We start from the raw sequence: 23,947 nt of genomic DNA on the forward strand, positions 1-23,947 counted from the left end.
TTGTGTATGACTTCGCTCCCCACCCAGACGGTGAGACCCTGCCTTTAAAAAATAATGACAAAACGAGTGGTCTTTAATTCACTCAAATAATAGATACTTCTTATAGAACATATGAAAAAGAGAGAAGCATAAAAAAAGTGAGGAGAGAAAAGCCCTTAGCCTCATCCTAAAATAGTACTCCAGAGTCTATTTTCTGGATGAATTTTGGGTTTTGTTTTTGTGCATTGGTATGTGATGTTGACATCAACTTTCTAAGCATCCCTCTTGTTGGATGCATAGTATTCCTCGGAGAGGATGTGCCATGGTTTGTCATAAGCGTGACTGCATCCTCCCCCACAGGACGTAGCCTGGGGGACCCACCCAGGAGGGCCCTGGTGAAGACTGTGAGTAATTGGGTTGTCTGCAGGGTAGGAAAAGGGTGGGTTACACCATGCGGTATTTAAGCTGCAAGGGGGCCATTTAGGAGGCTGGAAAATTACAGAGTGCTCATACTGAGCCTACATCTGCCAGAAAAGGGCACTTAAAACAAATTCCATGAAATTATAGCTTTTGCAGTCTATGAGTTAGACAGGAAAGTACACACGACCAATGTGTTTCAGTAGGAACACCGGGAACAATGATGTTAGCCATCACTGGGGCATGGGAAGGAAGGGTTTGAAAGAGAAAGGTCTTCCCAAGTGTGGTTCTCAGTAAACATTCTTTGTAATTCAGAGCTGATATGGTTTATGCCCTCGGCAGAGATGCCAGGGGTTCCCTTGCTGGAGGGACAGCTCTTCGAAAGGGAAGCGTTACAGGCTGAGGCTGTACCAAGCGTTGATATGGGAGGGTTCCTTTGGTGTAGCTTTATCCCTGAAACGCCACGTGTATGCCGAGGGGGAGTCGGGTAGTCCAAGATGCTAGTGCTCGTGTGTCCGTGTGTCTGGCATCAGGGTGGAAGGCTGTCTTCGTTGCTAATACTCTCTGCGGAAGCAGCAGTCACTCCAATAGAAACAGAGGAGACATGGGTGGTGGGCTTTCCAGAATGTTGGCCTTTGGAAGCCACCAAGAGTGGAGGGAAGGCAGGCCCTGGGTGCTTACCCCCACATCTGGGAGTCCCTGCTTCCAGGAGCAGTGACAGCCATCCTCCTGGCTCCTTGGTAGAAAGAACCTCAGTCCTCCTCCCATCAGTGGCAGAAGTAGCTATGAGGATTGAAGCTGGGTGGGCGATGTCTCAATCCTTGGCAGAAGGATGGGAAACAAAGACTTTAAACATGTTAAACATCCTTTTACAGATCTCCAGAATTATAGTGACAGCGGGGAGGAGGGAATGACCCATCCCCCATCCCCAGCTTGCTAGCCCAGCTCCCGGAAGATCAGCCTCTGGGCAGTGCCAGCCTGCATGACCGTCCTTATCCCCCACTCTGCCCTTTCTCCCAAAGAGCCAACAGAGCATATGTCTTGGAGAAGACACCCCGTCGCCTTCTAGGCTGTCCTGCCATAGAACAGGAGCGCCCAGCAATCCAGCAGAGCTTCCCACAGGTTTCTGCGGTGTCGTCAGAGACCCGCAAGGAGGGTCAGCCTTTGTGGAGTCTCTGACTCAAATTCTGACATTCCCTCCATCACTTTTTCACAAAGTGACCTTAGACTGCACTTTTCTGAGCCTCAGGTTGTGCATCTAAAAACCGAGGATAATGCTTACCTCACTAGGTGGTTGTGAAGAAATGTAAATAAACTGTGTGTGAAAATGATCTCTAAAACCAGAAGACCCCACATAAGCCTCAGTGAGGAAAGCAACACAGTGTAGTAATCAGAGCTAAAAAAAAAAAAAAAAAAAATGTAGTTGTCTATGCTTGTGGTGGTGGTTGTTGCTATTTATTGTGGTGATGGTGGTTGTGTCAGGGTCTGCAGTCTAATGCCCTGGTAGCTCCTTATTCACAGCTACATTGATACATCTGCTCAAGTAAATTAAAGTCCCCACCTCAAAAAATTCCTTTAAAAAGAACACGTTAGACAAGCACAGTAGTGCACACCTATAGTCCCAGCTACTCGGAGGCTGAGATGGGAGGATCTCTTAAGCTCAGAGGTTTGAGGCTGTATCGTGCTATGATTGTGCCTGTGAGTAGCCACTGCACTCCAGCCTTGGGAACACAGTGAGGCCCCATCTCTAAACAAATTAATAAAAATAACTCATTCTCATGCCAGTGTGTGAATTGACCCATGTATTTGTTGACCCAGAAGTGTAAAATGTGTTTTCACTAGTCAGTGCGGAAAACCTGTCAGTTTCCCGTGTCTTTCTTGCTTGTCATTGTGCATGAGTGAGCTTCTCACATGCTCAAAGGCAGAAACTGTCTGAGTGCTCTCACCTGGCTTTGATACTCTCACCTCACGCCGTCCCTGCTGAGGACCTTAAGGGTCACAGTGTGGCAGTGATTTCTCTGATAAAACAAAAATCTATGTACTGTGACCAGGGTCCAGGTGAAATATCTCATAGGCTCCTGAAAGCTCAGCCTCGCTGCAAGACCCCAGAACAGGCCCAGGGTTGCTGGAACCCACCCCAGAGACCCTCCCCTCAGAGCTCCCATGAAGGGGAGCAAGAAGGGAGAATGGGTGGCAGAGGCATTTTACAGTTTATCTGAAAACAGAAAAAAAAAAAAAAAAAATCCTTGTTGTTCTGTTTATTGGGCACCTAGTGTTGCACTGAATCTCAGACTAGGACTGTGACTTGTTTGCAAAGGCTCCAGTCCCTGGGCTGTGCACGTGCCAGGGTGCTTGTGAGGAGCAGTCGGTCTCCGCGTCTGAGCATCCTCAGGAAGACCAGGCTGTGCGCCTGGGCCCAAGCCCGGTGTGGAGTGAGGAGAGCTGCGTCAGAGAGAGCCTCGACAGAAGTGGTATGATGAGAACCTGGAGGAGCCCAGCAGGCCTGATGGAAGCAGCTGGTTCCTTGGCTGCCCCCACCCGCCCAGGAGGTTATTTCTCTGGGTATAAACAGTCCCCTGCAGTTAGCAGGATAAATATAAACACAGCCTCCTGATCAGGGCTCAGAAACCAAGCTTTGCATCCTGGGCTCCCTGCTGCCGCCACTGCTGCTGCTGCTACAGAAAACAGAATGAGCCAGGGTGCAGCCACGTGGGGCTTCTGCAGCCAAGCAAACAGGCGGCCCCAGTCTCCTCCAGCTGCCATAACAAAGTACCACGGACTGGGGGACTTACACAATGGAAATGTATTTTCTCACAATTCTGGAGGCCAGCAGTCTAAGATCAAGGGGCTGGCAGGGTTGGTTTCTTCTGAGGACTCTCTCCTTGGCTTGCAGACAACCACCTTCTCTGTGCCTTCACATGGTTTTCCTTGTGTAGGTCTGTGTCTTAATATTCTCTTCCTATAAGGACACCAGCCAGATTGGATTAGGGCTCACCCTAATGGCCTCATTTTACCTTGATTCCCTTTTTTAAAGAGCCCTTTCTACCAATGCAGTCACATTCTGAGGTACTGGAGTGTTAGGATCTCAACATGCATATTTATGGGGCATACAGTTCAGCCCAGAATAGGGTCCCGGGAGGTCACCAAAACCATCTCCCTGCCTTCAGACTGAAACTCATCAGAACATTCCTAGAGGGAGGAGAGTCGGCCCAAATTTTAAAGACCACCTTAAGGGAAGATATTTCATATATTTGGTGTGGCTTGGTGATTTTCAGAAATTGCTGTTGCTGGGGACTAAAAGCCAGCTTGCTTCCACAAAGGAGTTGAATGAATGTAAGTGCTGAAACTAGAATAACTGAACCACAAGCTCTAAGAGTGCAGGACCATGTCCTAGCACAGCGCTTGCCATGGCAGGCTCCTAACGGGCTTCCTGTGGACAGGAGGAGGACGAGGGAAAGAGGAGAGGGTTGAAGGAAGCTAAAAATTATTGGAAAAGGGTGAGGGATGTATCAGGTACTGAGGTGCAGCTCTGTAGCAATGAATGGTCACAGTGGCTCTGCAATTCCCATTGGAACACTCAAAATGGGCAATAGGGCACTCAGGGTTCAATAAAAGGCAGCAAGTCACAAGCGTCCTCAGGAAACGAGCACCTCAGATTCTGAATTCTAGAAGGAAGGAATCTCACAGATCGATCTTATTTATGTAGAGACAGGGTCTCACTCTGTTGCCCAGGCTGGAGCACAGTGGTAGAATCACAGCTCGCTGCAACCTTGACCTCCTGGGCTCAAACAATCCTGCCTCAGCCTCCTGAGTAGCTGGAACTGCAGGTGTGACCCACCAAGCCCAGCTTTTTTTTTTTTTTTAATTGTTTGTAGAGATGGAGTCTCACCATGTTGCCCAGGCTGGTCCCAAACTCCTGGCCTCAAGCAATCCTCCTGCCTTGGCCTCCCAAAGTGCTGGGATGACAGGCATGAGCCACCGTGCCTAGCCTAACAGATCTTTAAAGAGAGACATGGGCAGTGATGGTTTTTCTTTGGTTTTGCAGGAGACACAGGGAGAGTCTTCAAATGGATGCTTCCACTGTCCCTTCAGAAAGGCAGAAGACAGAGCACTAAATCTGAGTGAAGGCACTTCTGTGGGCAGTGAGGGCACTGTCGTTCACCTGCTATTTTCTGGTCACCCATTTTAATGTAGAGATGGCATTTGAGGGGTCTTTACTGCTGTGGTTACTGGGGTCTCATTCAAACCCTGAGGAGGTGAGCCCATGCCCTCTCACATCCCGGGCCGGACACTCAGCCCCCTGGCACAGTGACTACACCTCATGGCCGGCACAGAGTAGGGAAGTGAGTAGCTGTGAGTACACATGAGAGGGAGGGGGCTGACGCTGTTGTGAAACTTTAGCACCATTGCTTGTATCTTCTCCAAGGTAGGTCTGCCCGGCGAGGCCTTCTCCTCCCTGCTGCGCCCTATGCGGATGCCTAACCTTAAGAAGGCGCTGAAGAAGCGTATTTAGTGTTTCCTCTGTGCCAAGCACTCTGCCAAGTCCACCAACTGTCCCCTCCCCTCTGATCCTCACAACCACCTGTAAGGCAGTGCTGTCTACTTGATAGATGAGGAAACTGAGGCATAGTGCGTAGCTTGCTGATGGCCACCAGTGAGTAGCAGGGGCTGGATCAGCCTAAACCCTTGACTCCAGGGCTTGTGATTTAGCCACTGTACTCACACATGGGCAAGACACACAGCCTCTCTGAGATAAAGAAAACACAGTGTCTGCCCTGCTCCTGAACACTTCAGCTGTGGATGTCCTTGGCCTTCCTGGGAAGAGCTTTAACCACAGCCTCCCCTACTTGCTTCCATTTCTTCCCCTTTCGGCTCCTTTTGCAGCCCTCCACAGTCTGGCATCCGTGCAGTGGTGTCCCCTTCTCTCCTGCACAGAGCCAGCTTCCTCCCAGTTGCCAAATCCCAGTAGAACTGTTAGGTTACCATCTTACTAGATTCTTCCAGAAATTTCTGACCCCTTGCCCCCTCATTCCTTCCTTCCTGAGTGGCCTCTAGCTTCAGCAACTTTATCCTCTCCTGTGCTTGTGGCCTCCCTTTGGCCTCCCTTCCTTAGTCCCCTTTTGGCTACTCCCCTAGTCTGGGCCACCCCACCTGTTTGACCCACAGCCTCTGAACTAGACTCGCTGATCTCACCCCTGCAGTCTGTCCCCAGTACTGCAGCCAGAGACACACTTTTTTTTTTTTTTTTTTTGAGATGGAGTCTCGCTCTGTCACCAGGCTGGAGTGCAGTGCTGCGATCTTGGCTTACTGCAACCTCTGTCTCCAGGGTTCAAGCGATTCTCCTGCCTCAGCCCCCCGAGTAGCTGGGATTACAGGCATGCACCAGCACGCCCGGCAAATTTTTCTATTTTTATTAGAAACCAGGGTTTCACCATATTGGTCAGGCTGGTCTTAAACTCCTGACCTCAGGTGATCCACCTGCCTCGGCCTCCCAAAGTACTGGGGTTACGGGCATGAGCCACCGCGCCCGGCAACTTTTTTTTTTTTTACTACCACCTCCTACAAATTTTTAATAAACAGTCATTGATTGAGAGCATATAAACACTATGAACAAAACACAAACTGATACACCCTCAAGTGTTTCCCTTGTTATAACTGAAAGATTATAGGCTTGAGAGATGAGGTTGAGAAATGGGAGATATAAATTATTGCTCAGACTTGAGGAAGATTGACGTCATGCAAGCTACATTATTTATCCTGGATTCCATTTCCCTGTCTACAAAATGGGAGCAATGATGATATTGTCTTTACTGGGTTATGGTGATGACCACGTTAAATAAGACAAAAAATTTGCTCCACATTGCTTGCAGCTATTAAAGATGTTGATGGGCGTTCCTTTCATCTAATTTCCTTTTAAAATTGCAAGAGATTCTGCTGACAGAGAAAGAGAAGACAGTTATCAAATATATTAAGCATATCTGCTGTCACTTGAAATCTACTTGAATATTATATTTATTTTTCTTTTTGTAAAATCACTAGTTTATCTGTTTCTCCCTCACATTAAAATCAAATGAAAGTCTTGGTTTTTCTCATTTCAGGGACATTTATTCACCTAATCTTTGCCCTGAAAGTGTGCAGGAGGGATTTGCTGGCTAATCTCTTTGTCCAGTGTTTTCTCTGTCACCCAGGCTAGAGTGCAGTGGTGCAGTCTAGGCTCACTGCAACCTCTGCCTCCTGGGTTCAAACGATTCTCCTGCCTCAGCCTTGCAAGTAACTGGGATTACAGGTGTGCACCACCATGCCCGGCTAATTTTTGTATTTTTAGTAGAGATGGAGTTTCACCATGTTGGCCAGGCTGGTCTCGAACTCCTGATCCACCTGCCTCGGCCTCCCGAAGTGCTGGTCTCAAGTGATCCACCTGCCTCGGCCTCCCAGAGTGCTGGGATTACAGACATGAGCCACCATGCCCACTCCTTTTTCACTCTTTTCTTCTCTGCTTCCAGCCTCTCTGCCTCAGGGCCTTTGCTCGGGCTGTTGACTAGCCTGGAACACTCTTACCCTCATCCTTTATCAAACATCCATTCCTTAACAAGGCCTCCCTGGACACACGCCACTTAAAACCATGACCTGCCTCCTCCCCACCCGCACACTCCTCACCCTCTTAGCCTGCTCTATTTTTTATTTTTCTGTAGCACTTGCTACTTTCTCACAGGCCACATAATTGTTTGTGGTTTATTATTCTGTCTCCCATACTGAAATGTGAGCTTCTTGAGGGCAGGGGACTTGGTCTGTTTAGATTACTGTTGAATCCCAAGGCCCTAGCACAGTTCCCAGCACATAGTAGGCCCTCAATAAATGTTTGTTGAATGAATGCGGCCTCCTTCAGAGACTCCTCTTCTGCCCTTTAGATACTAGAGTTCCTCAGGGGCCTTAATTCTCATACCACACGTGCTCCCTGGAAAGTCTTATCCACACGACACCTGAACCCTTGAATGCCAACCTGGACCTTGCAGACCTTGTGCCCGACTGCCTCCATCGCCTGGCTAAGGCATCTTCACTACTCAGTTCCAATGGCACCTGCTCTGGGACACCCTCCCAAACCTCTTCTCTTACTTCCCGGAATCCCCTGATATCTCCCTTGCTGTCATTTTCATACGGCATTGTGGTCATTGTGTGTGAGGACAGGGATCATATCTTATTCATTTTTATTTATAAATTTAAATAACAATGTTGGGGGTGAACTTACGGTTTCAAAAGTAGCAGCTATCCCATTTGCACCACAGAAAATGTGAAATATTTATAAAAGCATATAGAATAAACTTAAAATCACAGCCAGGCACGGTGGCTCACACTTGTAATCCCAGCACTTTGGGAGGCCGAGGCGGGCGGATCATGAGGTCAAGAGATTGAGACCATCCTGGCCAACATGGTGAAACCCCATCTCTATTAAAAATATAAAAATTAGCTGGGTATGGTGGCAGGCGCCTGTAGTCCCAGCTACTCGGGAGGCTGAGACAGGAGAATCGCTTGAACCTGGGAGGCGGAGGTTGTAGTGAGCCAAGATCATGCCATTGCACTCCAGCCTGGGCGACAGAGCAAGATGCCATCTCAAAAAAAAAAAAAAAAAAAAAGGAAAATCACCCATATTTTCACAACTGAGCGGTGTGCTCCATGTATGGAATTAAGTACGCATGTGTGCACACATGCACATACATAGCCAAGTAAATTAGAACACTTGGAAAGGATTTCATTTACAAAAAATAATGAATGGCATCCAATAAAATGCTATTATGGGCTGCTGAGCACAGCAGCATTTTGAGAAAGATGAAGGCAGCCCCTGAGCGCCGAGAGCTGGCCTGGCACTCACCGCAGGGCTGGGAGGATCTTCCACGGAACATAAGCATTTCATAGAAGCCCTGATCAGGCAAGGACGCCTTATGTCCACGACAGAGTGAGAGAAAAACAAGACCATTCACCCCATAAGCATGTCCAAACACAAACCAAAACAGGAACATCGTCCAAACCACAAAAACACCAAACATCCCTCATCTGGTTAGTATGAGCAACTGCTGCTTCTTGGCCAGTCACAGCTTGGCCTCGCTATGTCATTCTCATAGCTAAGAATTAAGATACCCAGTCATAGAAGTACTCCCGCTCTTTGGCAGTATCGCATCCAGAGTGAAACCTGCTTCCTTAAGCCCTCCCTAAATCACCTAACTCAAGAACTCAAGCCCAGCTCCAAAAATTAGCCCTCTTTGATACCCTCTGACTGAGATGCCCCAGAAGCCATGGTGGCCAGGATTCCTCATTGCAGTGAGCCAGTAAGCTCAATTGTGTTTGACTACCGGTGTGTTCCTGGAGGTCTGTGGGCAATCTTATTCATCATAGTCTTCCTTCCCCTGCCCTCATGCCTGGCACACAGCAGGTCTCAAAAACATGTTGAGTTAACTGAAACTAACATGGAGACCATGGTTTTGGTAGTGTCTGCTGGTGATCACTGGACAAACTGCCAGTCCTGTTGGGAATTTAGCAGCTGCTCCCTGAGGACCTGCATTCTGGAGGGTGGCAGGAAGTCCAAGACATGGGCCATGTCCTCATTGGCAAGCTACTGTAGAAAAACACAAAGGGTTAAATCTCTGGGACAATAGGACAGGGGCTGTCACAAGACAGCACACAGTTAAATGCCTGGTGAGCTGAAAGTGCTGCCAGATGATGGAAAGTATTCAGACAGGTGAAGAGAAAAGGAGATAAGTCATTCCTGAACTTGAAAGGTGGGTCTGGGGAGCTCAGGGCAGCTGAGCCGGAGAGTGATCTGGGCAGAGCTGTGCCTCAACACCACCAACTGGGACAGCATGCAGAATGAGCCAAAAGGAGAATGTTTCCAGAAACCAGGGAGTCTGGGTCCCAGGTCACATGAAGGGAGGGGGACAATAGGCAAGGCAAGGAGGTGGCAGGAAGGTAGATTTGAAATTGGGCAGAACTGAGTTGCAATCCCGATTGTGCCATTTGCTGTGACCCTGACCTTCAAGGTCATTAACGTCTCTGAACCTCAGCCTCCATCTCCTTCTGTCGCACAGGGTCTGACACAGACTCATGCCACAGATCCAGGGCGGGCGTTTTGGCCACAGCAAGTACCCTGGCGCAGTATGATTGATGCTCATCTCGGAAAAATCACAGTCACACTCTCTGAACCTAAGGCTGAGTCAGGCCTCAAGAGGTGGAGTGGAAAGAGCTGTGGGTGTGGGACTGGGACCTGTGCTGCCTTACTTCTCTGAGCCTTGGTTTCCTCACCGGCATAAAGACACCTCCCCCAGGAGTCGCTCTGGGGATTACACCTGTGAAAGCACCAGCAAAGTGCTTGGTCTGGGATAGGGGCTCCATAAATTCAGTCCCCACCATCCCTCACTTCCTGTGTGCCGGCCATCAACCTCTCCATCTGTCTGTGGCAGCTGAGAGTGGAATGTGCCTTTAGTTCCAGCCCCACCCCCATTAGAGGAGGGGTGTGCCCTACCCACCCCTGCAGTGTGCTGCAGTGTGACTGTGCTGCAGTCCAGTGGCCACAGCCAGGTCCTGACAGAGACCCTTGTGCTTTGGCATTTTGGGCTGGATGAAAAGAGAGAGAGACCCTTGTGCTGAGGTGCTGTGGGCAGCCCCTTTACCAGCCCATAGGGCCGGCGCATGTCAGGGACTAGCAGAGCAGACACACAGCTCCCCATGGGCCTCTAGAGCACCTCCCTGGCTGCAGCTGAAAGGTGTGGGTTTGTTTTCATCATGGCTCCTCGTCTTTATTCCTCCTTTGAAGCAGCCAACCAGGCTGGCTTCTGTGGGAAGGTCAAGCATGGGGACACCTCAGTTGGAGGGAGCCAGGCCCTTAAGGAGTGGCCTCGGTGCATGGAGTCGTCCCCGAGGGCTCTGAGTGCCCCCTCAGCCTGGGCACTGAGCATCCCCAGATGTGGCTTGTAGCTCCATGGAAAGGACGAGACTGCTTCTCCAGGTGTATAAAACCGAATTCATTGAGAGGGTTGGAACTATCCACTTGAGAGCAGGATTCTTTGCTTTACAAACCACCAGAAACTTCCTTTGAAAATCTCCTGTGTGATAGAGGAGTTGAGGTAAAGTGATTGAATTGACATTGTCTTGCTGCTCTGAGCAGCTTCTCCCCATGGCCGGCCAGTCTGTCTCCCTTCTGAGAGGTGGTGTGACCCCGGAGCTCTTCCCCACACAAGCCCCACATGGGCGCCCCGAGGTGGGTGGGAGGAGTGAGGGATGGGGTAGGTGAGCAGAGCTTTCCTCATCTCATTGCTCCTCACGCCGGGGGCCGGGTTCATTGGTCACGTCTTTGTCCCATCAAAGGCCTCCCTTGGTGTTGGATTTAGTCTTCTCCCAAAATTCTGGGCTGAGATGAGGGCTCTGCTCTTTCTGTGGGGGGCAGAAGGGGCGGTGATCTCATCCCTGGAAAGGATTAGTCATCAGGGAGACAGGGACAGATCTTGGGGAGGGGGGGGCTGGAGACGGGCTGTATGTAAATGAGTCATCTTCCCGCCAGCCCGGGGCCGAGCTTGACAGCTGCTCCCCAGGAGAGGTTGTTAAACGGGAGCTACCCGGAGGCAGGAGTGGTTAACTGGCTTTTAATAACTCATTTTGCTGAATGATTTCTGGTGAGGAGAGAAAACCTTAATCCCAGAGATAAAGCACAGAGTGGTGGGGGGGGGGGGTTTGAAGTCAGCCCCGCTCGCAAGGAAGGCTGCGCCGAGGTACAAAGCCGATTCAAGGAAGCCACTTGCATTTGCTCACAGTTAACCAAAACCTCTCTAATGTTAGAAATCACTGGCCTGAGCCTGTGGGGTTCATCCTCTGTCCCTAGCTCCACTCCTCCTGCCACCTCAGCTGTCCCCACCTCCCATCTTGCTGTCATCAAATGGAGAAAGTCACCTCAAAGGTCCCCAGAGAACAAGACAAAAGCAAGCGGAACAGGGGCAGAGGGCCATTTTCTCTGTGCCTGGCTGACCGGAGCCTCTCTGTCCTGATAGCCGCGCACCCAGTGCGAGAGGGGTGCACTGCACGCTCCCACCCCACACCTGGCTTTGGAGGGAAGAAAACCAAGAGCTTCTGTCCTCAGGGAGCCGTCCATCCAGCTCTGCAAATCAGACAAACCAGCAAGTGCCAACAAATACAGCAGCCCACGGTCTCAGCTGTTTCACAACAGCCCCGTTTTAAAATTTCCCTCCCACACAAACACACTGTCACTTTGGGGACTGGAAAAGATGGTACCTAACCTCTAGCCGGGCCTCCTACCAGCGCAGGGGCCAGAGCTGGAAGTAAGCCCAGAGGTGAGGAGATGGGGGCCCAGCGAGGTAGGAGAACGGCGAGTCAATGGTAGAGCCAGGCTACGGGGGCATTTCCCTGCCATGGAAATCCGTATGTCATGTCGTGATTTGCCTATTCCTTGCCTGCTCCACCTGAGCAGCTTTGCTGTGAAATAAGGTCCATGCCTCACCCTTTGTGCTTCCCAGCTAAGCTTGGTGCTTTTGGGGAGCTCACTATGTCCCAGGCACTGTGGGATGCATGTCCTCATTTAATCCTCACAGTGACATTCAGAGGTAGGGCAGTGAGCCGGGCACAGTGGCTCATGCCTGTAATCCCAGCACTTTGGGAGGCCGAGGTAGGCAGATCACCTGAGGTCAGGAGTTGGAGACCAGCCTGGCCAACATGGTGAAACCCCATCTCTACTAAAAATGCAAAAATTAGCCGGGTGTGGTGGCGGGCACCTGTAGTCCCAGCTACTTAGGAGGCTGAGGCAGGAGAATGGCTTGAACCTGGGAGGTAGAGGTTGCAGTGAGCCGAGATCATGCCACTGCACTCCAGCCTGGGTGACAGAGTGAGACTGTCCCAAAAAAACAAAAATAAATAAATAAATAAGGTAGGGCATTGGGCCATTTTTAGAGGGAGAAGCGAGGGTCAGAGAAAGTAAGGAATGTGTCCGTGTCACCCCCTCAGCAGGCGGAGGCGCCAGAGCCTGACACCACCACCCCTGTTCCTAGTTCTGCTCTCAGCTCTCCAAGAGAGCCCTTCCCAATCCTGCAGGAGTGAAGACTTGGTGAGTTTGTCTTCTGAGCATGAGGCTTGCCAGAGCCTAGAAGTTTCTACAGAGCAGGGCACAATGTCAGGTGCTAGGCTTGGATGCTGCCACCTAAAAGTGCCAGGCAATGCTCACTCCACAAAGCTCCTGTAAGGTCAGCTTGAGTCCAAGGTAGCTAGGAGGTGCTCCCAATGTTACCAGATGGAAGGCCTTGACTGTGAGTTGTCCGGGTTCTTGGCATATTAAACAAAGAATAGAAAAAACCTTACAAAGCAACGAAAGAATAAAGCAATGAAAAACAAAGCAACAAAAGAACGGTTGTCAGGTGTGGTGGTGGGTGCCTGTAGTCCCAGCTACTCTGGAGGCTGAGGCAGGAGGATCACTTGAGCCCAGGGGGCAGAGGTTGCAGTGAGCCAAGATCATGCCACTGCACTCCAGCCTGGGTGACAGAGCAAGATCCTGTCTCAAAGAATACACTTAAATGAAAAAAAAAAAAGCAGTAATGAAAGCACAGATTTATTGAGTACATTCCACAGAGTGGGAGCCGACTTAAGCAGGTGGCCCAAGAGCCTCTCTATTGCAGTGCTCCCCAGGGTTTTTGTTGGTTTTTCATGCTGTTTACAAATGTGTTTATTGTTACTAGAATGTATGCTCCAGAACTGTCAATGTTGTCTGCTTTGTTTAAAGCTGTATCCCTAATGCCTATGACAGCCTGCTACATCATGTGCAAATAAATGTTTGTTGAATGAATGAATATTGTTTTTTGTTTTTTGGGGTTTTTTTTTGAGACGGAGTGTCACTCTGTCACCCAGGCTGGAGTGCAGTGACGTGATCTCAGCTCACTGCAACCTCCGCCTCTCCCCAGGGTTTTTATAAAGCTAAAAGAATTTGCTGGCACCCCTAGGTGCCCTTTAGAGGCCTAGGGTTAGTTACACCCTATGAAGGACTGGCCCGTGACCAATCAGAGGCTGAAGTGACCGCTTGGCCCACAGTCAGTCAGAGGCTGAAGTGACAGCTTGGCCCACAGTCAGTCAGAGGCTGAAGTGACAGCTTGGCCCACAGTCAATCAGAGGCTGAAGTGGGAACTTCCGTCTTGTTATCACAGGACTGAGGATGTGGCCTGCGTGCTGCCTAATCTTGCCTAGAACTGGCTGCACCCACTGTTCTTATGCCTTAACCTTTGGTTACCCCAATTCCCTGTTCTCCTGCCTCACCAGCATTGTCCCTTGCCTTCTTCCACAGATTCCCCTGCTCCATCAGCCAGAGTCACTGGACGTTTCCTATGGGCCAGGCTTCACCAGCAGGCTGAACCCCCTCGCCCTGCCCAATGGCCCTGGGCACTACACTCTCCCAGCAGGGGACACCTTTCCCAAGCCTAGGCCTCTGCTCCCTGTCAATCTCTTGAAATCCCACCTAATTTTTTTTTTTTTTTTTTTAAAGACAGCGTCTTGCTGTGTCACCCAGGCTGGAGTGCAATAGTGCAGTCATGGCTCACTGCAGCCTTGACCTCCAGAGCTCAAGCCATCCTCTCACTTCAGCCTCCTGAGTAGCTAGGACCACAGGCACACACCACCACGCCCAGCTGATTTTCACATTTTTTTTATAGAAATGGGGTCCCACTATGCTGCCCAGGCTGGTCTTGAACTCCTGGGTTCCAGTGATCCATCTGCCTCAGCCTCCTAAAGTGCTGGGATTACAGGTGTGAGCCACCGTGCCCGGCCCCACCCAATTGTTAAGACTAAACACAAGCATCTCTTCTTCCATATGTCCTTCGTAATCATTCCACCAGGAAGGCCTCAGCTCTGATGTTGACCTAAACTGGTCTGGATGCACCCGGGGATTGGGGATTGGGGATTGTTTTCAGTTTCCCAGGTGATTCTATTGTGCAGCCAGAATTGAGAATTTCTGCTCTTGCCAAAAGCAACCTACCTCTCCTTCTTCCAAACTCTTGTATATTTGCTGCTTTCCTTTACCACACTGCACGCTCCTTCCTCTAGTTTCAAATCTCTGCCATGTGCTTTGCTTTGTGACCTCGGGCAAGTTACTGAACTTCAACGTCTTTATCTGTTAAATGCAACTCAGTTTACTAATCTCACAACTGGGGACAATAATCATCCCCACTGTAGTTCATCAAATCTAAGACACTATTGGTTATAAACACACCATCATGGTATGTACCTTTAAGAATTTAAAATACTGCCAAATAAACAATCAGGCCATTGACTGTAAGATGCATGATTTCAGAGATATTAACATGAGATGAAAAAAGCTGTGGCTTGGAATCAATGAAAACACGGAGCCTCATGTAGTTGTTATGAGGATTAAATGAATCGATACGCTTGCAGCACTTGGCACGGTGCGTGGAAATAGTGAGGCTCGATACACAGCAGCGGTTATTATCGGTTATTATCCCCTCCACATTTTCAGTCCTCAGTAAGTGCTTTAATGACTTCTCCAGCCATTCTTTTAGCACCAGCTGTCCCAAAAGGTTCAGGGCTTGTCCAGGGTGGTCGGTTGTCCTCCCCAGGGGTGTGACACGTGCAGCCCTGAGGTACCAGGGCTGGGGCACATGTCCCAGGGCAGTCTCTGGCCCAGTGCCCTCTCAAGTGTCCAGTCCTCCCCCACTGAGTCTGGCCAGAAGCCCCTCCTACTCCCGGAGAGGCGATGTCGCAGTTCCAGCCACAGAGCAGGCTGTTGGCAGCCCCGCCCTCCATCCCACAGCCCTCCCCACATCTCCCACTTCTCCCTGTTTGGAGAGAGAGGGACATGGGAAGGCCTGGCCGCTGGCCTGGCTGGGCAGGGCTCAGCCTTGTGTGAGCCTTGGGTCCTTGATTATTAAAGTGAGGCTCTTAATCCCAACACTGGCCAGTCAGGAAGGATCAAATGAGATGGGAATATTGGGAGAAGCTTCTCAGAGGAGTGTACCAAGCTGACAACTGGGGTCATGAGTAGGGTTGCCAGATTTAGGAAATAAAAAGACAGCATGCCCAGTGAAATTTGAATTTCAGATAATCAACTATATTTTAGCATAGGTATGTCCCATGCAATATTTGGGACTTATGCTTAAAAAATGGTTTCTTGTTTACCCAAAAGTCATATTTAACTGGGTGTTCTGTATTTTACCTGGCAACCCTAATGAGCCATGGGCCATGCCCAGTATTTCAGAGTCTTTTTCCATCCCTGCCCACTGAGTCCACGCCTCAGCCTTCCCATGGCTTCTCTGTAGCCATGAAAATGCTCTGCACTGATTGACTTGGGTCTACCCATCCTTGAGCCAATCATGGTAAGGAACTGGATTATCCTGATTGACCTAGACTAATAGAGCCCATTCCTGGAGTTGGGTCACTTCTTCAAGTAGCCTGGCTGCTGCTCAACATAGTACAGGTTGGGAGAATGATTGGTAAGGAGAGAGCTGCAGTGCCCACCACAAAAATTTTAGGCCAATGGAAATTTAAATCAAAATATTTGTAGTTGGACAGATTCCAACCAATAGGGTCATCTGGAATACCTTATTAACATTATTTCTTAAAAGAATGGCATTCTTAAAGGAATATTCCACCTACATCAGATTTATCTGGGCACATTTGTTAAAATGAAATTCCTAGGCTTCTTTTCTGACCCACTAAATAAACCTCTGAGCGGGACCTGCCATGGAATCTGCATTTTTTTTTTTTTTTTTTTTTTTTTTTTGAGACGGAGTCTCGCTCTGTCGCCCAGGCTGGAGTGCAGTGGCCAGATCTCAGCTCACTGCAAGTTCCGCCTTCCGGGTTCACACCATTCTCCTGCCTCAGCCTCCCGAGTAGCTGGGACTACAGGCGCCTGCCACCTCGCCCGGCTAGTTTTTTTGTATTTTTTAGTAGAGACGGGGTTTCACCGTGTTAACCAGGATGATCTCGATCTCCTGACCTCGTGATCCACCCATCTCGGCCTCCCAAAGTGCTGGGATTACAGGCTTGAGCCACCGCGCCCGGCCGGAATCTGCATTTTAATCATGCGTCCCAGTTGCTTGGAACAGCCCTGGTTTATACAGGCTGTCCTGGGGTAGTTACTAGTAGAGCCACTTTCACTCTCAGAAGTATCCCAGATTGGACTGTACAGTATGTTTTATTTCCCTCTCTCACAGTTGACAGTGCAGAGCCCAGCAGGAAAAGTTTCCAGTGGGTAATGAGTCAAGACTTCCCATCTGTCCAGCAAGTGGAAAGAGCATGCACTTCAGGGTCAGCTCAGCCACGTGCAAACTAACTTCAGTGAATGCGTCCCCTCCCTCAGCCCGTTTCCTTGCCTGCATTGTTGGGGGTAATAGTGCCTCCCTCACAGGGTGGCTGGGGGCCTGGATGGGAGGAGTGTGTCAAGGGCCCAACTGAGGCTGCCGCCCAGGGCTGCACGATACAGATCAGTGCTGGCCTTTCCATCTCACTTCCATGCTCTCTGAGCTGAACTCCGAAGGCCCCGTCACCAGGGCCCCATTTGCGAAGGCGGCACCAGACAGGCTGTGGGAACGAGCTTCACAGCTTTTGTCAAAGTGGCATAATAAAGCCCCCAAGTGTCTGCTCTTTGCAAACTGGGATGGCAGATCAATTGTGGCATAAACAAAATAGCAGGCTTGGTGCGAACCCAGGGACAGATTACGCCTCTGCAGGGTGTGATTGAGCGGGAGGAGGAGATTCTCAGGGTGGCTGGGTTTGTCTTTTCTCTGGCTGAAGCTTTGAAGCCCCCCTCCAGAGCAGCTTGGCTCCCCACAAATGGCAAGAGCTTGGGAGACTGCTCTTCTACCCTGGGAGGCAACTGGCTAGGCGGTGGCACAAGCATAGGCCCCAGTGTCCTCAGCAGGAAGCCTGTCCCAGCATCCCCCAGCGCTCTGAACCTACTGACCTTGATGTGGAAGAAGATGGACCGTCCTCCACCCCCACTTTGTCTCCTAGGCTGAACTGAGTGTGCTCTGTAGGAAAGCGAAGGGCAGTAAAGCAGGCACAGAGAGACCTCAGGAATAGGACAGTAAGGACGCTTTCACTGGCTGCCCTCTGCGCTGTCAGAGACCCTTCTGGCCCACCTGTCCCTTCATTCTGGGCAGATGGTGCTACACAGCCAGTCTAGTATTTAGCATCATTTGGGGCCTGCAGCACTCCCTGGCTAAGTTATGCTGAATGCAAGCTGAGTCAGGGCCGTAAGAGGACCCCAGGACAAGTTCTGGCCCAGAGTTTATGTGCCCTGTCCCAGGGGTGAGCCTGCTGGCAGCAAAGGGGACAGGATCTGTACAAAACTGCTAAGAAACCCAGTGAGGGGCCTCTAGGAAGGCAGCCCAGAGACTATGAGGACGGGAACTGCATCTGTCTGGTTTTCCACCATATTCCTGAGCCTAGCATGATGCTGCCAACCTGATGCTGGCCACAGTAAATGTTTGCTGAAGGAATGAATAGGTGGATGTTGGTCTTACCAGCTTCATGTCTGGTGTTGGTTGCCTTGCTGAGGCCCTCGGATAAAGCCACACCCCTGTGAGGACGGAGCATGAGGCCGGTCTCATTCTAGGTTTGGTCATCCAGGAAAAAGGCAGATCCTCAACTGGAAACCCAAACTCCAATAGATGGCCTTGGGCAGAAGCCAGGAGTCCAGACATGGAAGAGTTTAGAGGAGTCAGAAGAGGCCCCCAGAGAGTGCAGGAGATGGCCTCGGCCTCACGCAAGTAGGTCAGGCAGGGCAGGCCTGTGGGGGCCCCAAGAGGCCAATAAGCACCCCGGCTGCAGTCAACCAGGCAGACTGTCACCCAGAAGCAGGAGTCTCCTCTGCACCTCATTCCTCCTGCTGTCCCCAAGCCCTGGGTCAAGTCTTATGTAAATAGCCCAGCTTGTCTGAGCTGTGCCATGGGAAGGTCATGAGTCTACCTTGGCAGACTCTTTAGGGGACAGGCCATGGCCTCTCTCCCCTGTGAAGGGGGCAGCAATGATCAGTAGAAAGGGGGCCAGAGAGGACAGAGGACTCTTAAGGATGGGAGTCACAACTCTGAGCAGCAGCCGCTCTCCCACGAAGATGCTCCCGGGCTGTGGCCCTGGAGGACTGCAATTTGGTTTTTAAAAAAAACAGAGCTTCCTTGGTGCCCTCAGAATACAGTCTAGTGTGGTGGAAAGAGCATGAACTTTAGATGCTAGCACACCTGGGTTTCAATCTCAGCTCCACCATTTGCAAGCTGTGGGGCCTTCGCAACTGCTTCACCCTTTGACCTGCAGTTTCCACATGTGTTGAATGGAGCTGGCCTCCCCCACAGGTTGTCATGATGACATGCGATGATGCACTGTTAGGTGGTGGCTTTCACCACAGTGAAGAGAAAATCCAGGTGGAACCAGTTTATTAAATGGGCCAACACCGGAAATGGCTTTGTCTCATCTATTGTCCTCAAGAACTCCTTTTTAGATTCCTTAACATCTTGGGTAGACGCTAGAGTTTTCCAAATAGTTGGTTTTTATGTCTTTTTGTGTTTTGGGTTTTTTTGTTTGTTTTTTTTTTTTTGAGACAGAGTTTCGCTCTGTCGCCCAGGTTAGAGGGCAGTGGCGCAATCTTGGCTCATTGCAATTCAAGCGATTCTCATGCCTCAGCCTCCCAAGCAGCTGGGATTACAAGCACACATCACCATGCCCAGCTAATTTTTGTACTTTTAGGAGAGACGGGGTTTCGCCAAATTGCCCAGGTTGGTCTCGAACTCCTGGCCTCAAGTGATCCGCCTGGGATTACAGGTGTGAGCCACCACACTCAGCCAGTTTCTTTCTTTTCTTTTCTTTTCTTTTTTTTTTTGGAGATGTAGTTTCACTCTTGTTGCCCAGGTTGGAGGGTAGTGATGTGATCTCGGCTCACCACAACCTCTGCCTCCCAGATTCAAGCAATTCTCCTGCCTCAGCCTCCCGAGTAGCTGGGATTACAGGCGTGCACCACCATGCCCAGCTAATTTTTTGTATTTTTAGTAGAGACGGGGTTTTTCCATGTTGGTCAGGCTGGTCTCAAACTCCCGACTTCAGGTGACCTGCCCACCTTGGCCTCCCAAAGTGCTCGGATTATAGGCGTGAGCCACCACGCCCAGCCTCTTTTGTTGTTAAGTACCAGTTTTAAGATTGAGAGGCCGGGCGCGGTGGCTCAAGCCTGTAATCCCAGCACTTTGGGAGGCCGAGATGGGCGGATCACGAGGTCAGGAGATCGAGACCATCCTGGCTAACACGGTGAAACCCCGTCTCTACTAAGAAATACAAAAAATAGCCGGGCGAGGTGGCAGCGCCTGTAGTCCCAGCTACTCGGGAGGCTGAGGCCGGAGAATGGCGTGAACCCGGGAGGCGGAGCTTGCAGTGAGCTGAGATCCGGCCACTGCACTCCAGCCTGGGCTACAGAGCGAGACTCCGTCTCAAAAAAAAAAAAAAAAAAAAAAAAAAAAAAAAAAAAAGATTGAGACATTCTCAGATGTTTAATCAAATCTTCAAATTCACTTCTAATCAGTTTAGCCTCCCCCTCTAGCTCCAGGCTGACACATGGCTCAGGGGACCTGCAGTGGATGGGGCATGGGGGTGATCTTGCATCACTGGAGCCACTATCATTCCTTCTTAACTTTTGCTGGTGGGGTTGCAAGGCTCCCTGTTAGAACAGGCATATGTGCTTTCATGGCGCCTATTTATGGGTCCTTGGGAGCCCTGCACAGGGACCACTCCCTGCCCCATTCCCTGAGCGGGCACTGCCCTCTCCATCCTTCCTCCTGTGACTCCTTCTCATGCCATCCGCAGCCCTCTGCCCCTCAGCCTCTTCTTGCTAGGGCCCCCTTGCTCCAGCAGGTGGTCCTCTTGAGCAGACTCTTCAGATCTCTTCCTCTCAGTATCCACTTGTCACCCTCTAGTGACCCATGTCACCCTCACGCCTCCTGATGCAGCAAGCCCTTGAAGTGCAGATGGCTCCCGTGACTGCCCTCTCCCTCCCATGCCTGTGGGGGCTACCCCAGTCAGCCTCCCAGCCAGAGAACTCTCGAGCACAGCTCTGGACTCCAGGGGACACTGCCGGGTTCTCCCAGGACTCTCACCATGCTCCATTCTAGGTGGGCCTGTAAGCGACTGTGCCCAGCCAGCTGGGAAGTGAGCTGCTGGGCTTTCTTCTTGCTGAAGCTCCATAAGTCCTCTTTTTTTTTTGAGCCGGAGTCTCGCGCTCTCGCCCACGCTGGAGTGTAGTGGCGCGATCTGGGCTCACTGCAAGCTCCGCCTCCCAGGTTCAGATCCCAGGTTCATGCCATTCTCCTGCCTCAGCCTGCCGAGTGGCTGGGACTACAGGCGCACGCCACCACGCCAGGCTAACTTTTTGTATTTTTTAGTAGAGACGGGGTTTCACTGTGTTAGCCAGGATGGTCTCGATCTCCTGACCTCATGATCCGTCTGCCTCAGCCTCCCAAAGTGCTGGGATTACAGGCGTGAGCCACGGTGCCCGGCCCCATTAGTCCTTTTGACCTTCCCTGCTCCAACCATCCCCTGGCCTGGGGGTGAGTGAAAGAATCCACAGCACTCCCCACTGTCACAACAACTCCCCACAATGACTTCCCAATTGATGGAAGATTCCATCAATCCCTAGCCTTTCCGTATAGCCTGGAGGTGGGGGTGTGGGGGGTTGCTAGCCCCAGACCTGTTTTGCTGTTTTAGTGAGTCCAGCATGGATGTGTCTGGAACTTCTCTTTAGAATGGGCAGAAATGTACACATACTGTTCTCAGCTTTGAGGCTTTAGCTGAAAAATCCAATTCAACATTTTCTTAGACAAAGTATTAGTTTTCCAGGCCCAGGATTTTCAATTACCTTAGGAATTTAACAGAGTTATCCTTCTATAAGAGATTTTGTTTTCCCTCAGTGAGTAGATGCAGTGTTCTGTATACTGGTCTATGTACCAGGCTTGAAGCCAGGACAAAGAGGTGGGAGTCTGTCCCCAAGATGCAGGTCACAGCCCCTCAGCCCCTACTCCCTCACCTATATAGTGAGGGGTACGTCAGAATTGGGTATCTGAGAGTTCTAACAGTCTAGAAATTTAAATTTTTTTTCTCATTATGAGTACAAAAAAACTCACAAAACATACAATTTGACAAATTATTATACAGCTAACACACATGTAACTACCACCCAGGTCAACAGAAACATTTCTAGCACCCCAAAGGTCCCCTGTGTCCCCTCTCAGCTACTACCCCCTGCCATGCTCTAGAGGAAGTCCCAATTCTGACTTTTATCAAAATTACTTCCTTGCTTTCCCTTATAATTTTACCAACCATGCATGCCTCCCTAAAAAAGGCTGTACTTTGGCCTAATGGAAAAATGGCTGTATTCTTTTTGCTTATTTTGTTCAACATTCTTTTTTTTTTTTTTTTTGATTTTTTTTTTTATATTAATGGAACAATGCAGAATGTACTACAAGCTCCACCTTTGTGTCCGAGTAGCTTAGGCGCCCGCCACTTTGTTCAACATTTTTTTCTATTTTTGTGAGACGGGGTTTCATTGATCTCCTGACCTTGTGATTGTTGCAAAAGTAGCTTTTTGTGAGATTTATGGTTTCTATGATGCTTTTTTTTTTTTTTTTTTTTTTTTTTCTGAGACGGAGTCTCGCTCTGTCGCCCAGGCTGGAGTGCAGTGGCGCAATCTCAGCTCACTGCAAGCTCCGCCTCTCGGGTTCCCGCCATTCTCCTCCCTCAGCCTCCAGAGTAGCTGGGACTACAGGCGCCCGCCACCTCGCCCGGCTAGTTTTTTGTATTTTTTAGTAGAGACGGGGTTTCATTGTGTTAGCCAGGATGGTCTCGATCTCCTGACCTCATGATCCGCCCATCCCGGCCTCCCAAAGTGCTGGGATCACAGGCTTGAGCCACCACGCCCGACCGGTTCATGCTTTTTAATTGCTGTATAGTTTTCATGAATAGACAATCATTTAGTTGTGTTGTTAGACATTTAGGTTATTGGTCTAAAACGTTTTATAAATATACACATACACTCCCACTCCACTTATAGCCATGTAAATTCAGAGTTGATTTCTTTATAAACTCAAGAACTTGAGTGTGGCTTTAAAATATAGCAAAATCCCTCTATCAAGTTCTTGGTTACATAGCTACTTTGGTTTTTTTCACTTTCTGTGAATCTAGGGACATAATTCATCTTCCTCAACATGGGTAACATAAGATTTTTCCCTAACCTGAGTCATTAAGCATAAGATGAACACCACGCTCAGGCAACTGCGCATTTTCTTCAGATAGTCTAGAAAATGATTAAGCCTATATGCATAGGCTTAAGGAATGTACTCTGAAAGTATTACAAGAAATATTTTCTATAGTCTGTTTAGAGAACTAGAAAGCCACATAAGACAAACTCTTCTCCACTTTCCCAGGGCTGGCCCCACCCCACTGGCAGGGCACAGGTAGCCTTTTTGCCATAGGGCACAAATTAAACAGGGATGCCCCTGATCGCTGCCAGAGGTGTTGAACGGTACCATGGTGCTGCTCAGACAAACGATCCATTGTTTTCAGCTGACTCGAAGCAGTAAGTGAATCTTTCCACTAAGAGATGAAACCCCCTCCCATAGCCAGAGTCAGGCAACCATGGGTCCCACAGACCACAGCCAGCACTAGGCAGGGAGCTCAGGCAGAGCTGCCACTCTGCACTGGGGTGAGCACACTGGCAGGCAGCCACACCTTCTGCAGAAATCAATTGATAAAGACACCCTTAAAGTCTGTGCTTTGCACGGTGGCTCAAGCCTGTAATCCCAGCACTTTGGAGGCCGAGACGGGCGGATCACGAGGTCGGGGATCGAGACCATCCTGGCTAACACGGTGAAACCCCGTCTCTACTAAAAAAATACAAAAAAACTAGCCGGGCGAGGTGGCGGGCGCCTGAGTCCCACTACTCGGGAGGCTGAGGCAGGAGAATGGCGTGAACCCGGGAGGCAGCTTCTGCAGAAATCAATTGCCTGGGTAAAGACACTCTGTCTCAAAAAAAAAAAAAAAAAAAAAGTCTGTGCTTTGAACAAGTGGTAAGTTAACAACGATAAGGGCCTGAAGCAATATGCAGTTGTGTAGACATCCCAGAACAAAGCAATTTTAGACATACCAGCAGCACAGGACCCAGCTGGGCCAGAGCCTTTCTTTGGCCACAAGTGTGAGCAAGGATGATTGATGGTGACCCTTGGTTGAGAAGGGGCCGGCACCCAGTGGCAGAGCCATGCTCAGTCTCTGAAGGGTGTGGGTTGACTACTCTCAAACAATCCTTCTGTCAGCCTCACAAAGCTCTTTTCAGAGACCATTAACTCTAGCTACCTGGTTACACTCTACCTGGTCCCAGAGTAAGCAGTCCCAATTAAGGCAAAGCCCTATTAATGCTTCCCTAACAAGGCTGCCCGCCCAGGTGTGCTACAGGTTACATTTAAAAACCAGGCTTTTGGAGAAAGACTCATAGTCAACAGTTGTTCAGCTTGGATTCATTCCAATTCCAAATAAC

General features: G+C 49.9%; 2 protein-coding genes across 29 annotated transcripts in view; both read left to right on the plus strand.

Moving 5' to 3' along the window:
* The window catches only part of CALM2 (calmodulin 2), a 1,210,617-nt gene that overhangs the window by 816,332 nt on the left and 370,338 nt on the right, over positions 1-23,947 (plus strand). The window contains exon 1 of one of the 28 annotated variants that reach the window (XM_050754897.1): positions 10,895-10,901. The exons of the other annotated variants lie outside the window; for them this stretch is intronic. The gene's annotated coding sequence lies outside the window, so the exon portion shown is untranslated. Of the gene's footprint in view, positions 1-10,894; positions 10,902-23,947 lie in introns of those variants that run through there. 28 annotated transcript variants of the gene reach the window in all.
* The window catches only part of KCNK12 (potassium two pore domain channel subfamily K member 12), a 51,153-nt gene that overhangs the window by 24,938 nt on the left and 2,268 nt on the right, over positions 1-23,947 (plus strand). The window lies entirely within an intron of this gene.

The sequence above is a fragment of the Macaca thibetana genome, chromosome 13 (assembly GCF_024542745.1).
Source record: "Macaca thibetana thibetana isolate TM-01 chromosome 13, ASM2454274v1, whole genome shotgun sequence".
Classification (NCBI taxonomy): Eukaryota; Metazoa; Chordata; class Mammalia; order Primates; family Cercopithecidae; genus Macaca; species Macaca thibetana.